Source organism: Petaurus breviceps, unplaced genomic scaffold (genome assembly GCF_028583685.1).
Source record: "Petaurus breviceps papuanus isolate PSGF00001 unplaced genomic scaffold, PetGlider_PUasm1.0 138, whole genome shotgun sequence".
NCBI lineage: Eukaryota > Metazoa > Chordata > Mammalia > Diprotodontia > Petauridae > Petaurus > Petaurus breviceps.
The window spans coordinates 1,547,992-1,550,631 of NW_027185694.1; the positions used below are offsets into that span (position 1 = coordinate 1,547,992).

Here is a 2,640-nt window from a genome sequence, read left to right on the forward strand (position 1 = left end):
ATAATAGCAAGGTTTTTTACATGCAGATCCTTTTCCCCTTTTTGTGATTTCTTTTGGCTACAGACCTAGTAGTGGTATTACTAGATCAAAGGTTTGATCAAACAGTTTGATTGCCCTTCGGGTACAGTTCAAAATTGCTCTACAGAATGGTTGGACCAGTTCACAAGTCCACCAACAGTGCATCAGTGTCCCAATTTTCCCATATCTTGTTCAATATTTATCATTTTTCTTTGCTGTCATATTAATCAATCTGATAGGTGTGAGGTGATATCTCAGAGCTGTTTTAAATTGCATTTCTCTAGTCAATAGTGATTTAGAGCATTTCTTCTTATGACTATGGTTAGCTTTGATTTCTTCATCTGAAAACTCTATTCATATCCTTTAACCATTTATCAATTGGGAAGTGATTTGTATTCTTATAAATTTGACTCAGTTCTTTATATATTTGAGAAACAAGGCCTTTGTCTGAGACACTTGCTACAAACCCATGTGACTAGAACAATGGTGTCCTCAAAAGGAATATAATTCAGAAGAGGGGTAGGTTTGGGGACAAAAGATAATAAATACAGTCTGTGATTTTCTTAAAATGCAGGTATGACCATATCACTCCTCTATTCAATAAACTCTAAAGATTCCCTTTTACTTCTAGGCTTAAGTATTAGATTCAGCTATCTAGAGTTATGGGCAGTTAGGTGGATAGAGTGCTGGGCCTGAAGTCAGGGAGACTCGTCATCCTGAGTTCAAATCTGGTCTCAGCTAATTAGCTATGTTACACTGGGCAAGTCACTTAACACTATTTGAGTCAGTTCCTCATCTGTAAAATGAACTGGAGAAGGAAATGGAAAACCACTTCAGTATCATGGCCAAGAAAAGCCCAAACTGGGTCACAAAGAAACTGAAAAAACTGAACAAATAAGTTCCATCATTTAACTAGTCAATCCCTTAATGACCCTGTCCCCAACTTCCCTTTCCAACCTATACATACACACATTCATACATACAGATGTGTTTGCACACATGCATGCATACACACATACATTTATGCACACACATTATATCCCTTTCCTACTTTCTATGCTTCAGTCAAACTGGCCTCTTTAAGTTTGAGATGCCTATGAGACACCCAGTTTGAAATATCTAATAAACAGGAATTGCAGTAGACAATTTTTCCAGACCAGGAGGAGCAAGCTAAGGAAGACATGGGTCCGGTTGACTTGTAGGGCACACTACACCTCGCACTCATTACTGACTGTGGAGAGTTGCTTTTGGAAGGCTACTGCCAAGAAGACAAAATGTTTGGTTTCCATGGACCAAAGATGTGCAGAAGTATAGAAGGTTGCTGTATTTGCAGAGCCAAGTTCTCCAGTTCTCGTTTCACTGACAGTAAGCGCTATGAGAAGGATTTCCAGGGCTGCATTGGGTTGCATGAAACTCGTTCAGGAGACATCTGTAATGCCTGTGTGCTTCTGGTGAAGAGATGGAAAAAGCTACCAGCAGGATCAAGAAAAAATGGAATCATGTGGTAGATGCAAGGGCTGGACCCAGTCTAAAGACTACATTAAAGCCAAAGAAAGTGAAGACTCTTTCTGGCAGTAGAATAAAGAGCAACCAGATCAACAAATTGCAAAAGGAATTCAAATGCTCATAGCACCACCTCAAGTGCCTCACCAGCTCAGTCCCCTCGTTACAGCAATCAATCTGATGATGGATCAGATGTGGAGATCGGCTCTGGGTCTAGCAGAACACCAGTCTTTTCCTTTTTAGATCTCACATACTGGAAAAGACAGAAAGTATGCTGTGGGATTATCTACAAAGGGCATTTTGGGGAAGTTCTAATAGACACACATCTATTCAAGCCCTGTTGTGGAAATAAGAAAGCATCTGCAAAAAAACCAGAGGAGCAGGGACCAGAATCTCTGCCTGTCTCCAATCAGGAGGAATGGTGACTCTAATGTTTCTCAAGAAGGGGGACTGAGAATTAGTATAGGGAAGGCAACAGAACAACCCTCTTCATATCACTTGGACACTTGCCATCCTGCCAAAAGACAATTTCTAGAATGGTTTTAAGTTGGGTTTTGTTTATTTGTTTTCATTTTTCTCCACTTAAACTCTGAAGCCAGTGTCTATCTTACTAAAAAGATTGGACATAATATTTAAGATGCTACATATTTGATAGGAAAGCTGAATGCTGCTGTAAAATGCTCTTTGAGTTGTTTTTTTTAATCCCTTCTTATTAAATGAATATTGAGGGTGGTGTAGAAGGCAGAGATGGGATTTTTGTATATTAAACAATATGTAGTTTAGTCTTTCTCTACTGAAAAACAGTGATTAGGCATTTTTAAGTGGGTGATAACCTTTGTTTTCCTTTGTGAAGGCAAATCTGACAGATCAGTAAAAAGGACTTAAATACCAGAGAGGCATTTGAAAACAATTCTGAAGCACAAAAGTCTTTGCAAAGGTTATAATGATTCAAACCTGTACTACTGAGTGATTAAGCAGGACAGATTGTACCTTCTAGTGCAGGTAACTTGGAGGAGTTAAATTCCTTAAATTTAAGACAAGGAGAGACCTTTTTTATGTGTATTGCTTCCTCCCTCTTTTAGTAGTTTAAAAAAATAGTAATTTATATGAAATTGCTAA

General features: G+C 38.4%; 1 pseudogene; it reads left to right on the plus strand.

Annotated features, from left to right (window-relative positions):
• The first annotated feature begins 1,153 nt into the window (after positions 1-1,153).
• Positions 1,154-2,063, plus strand: LOC138143186 (SIN3-HDAC complex-associated factor pseudogene; annotated as a pseudogene).
• Positions 2,064-2,640: the final 577 nt, after the last annotated feature.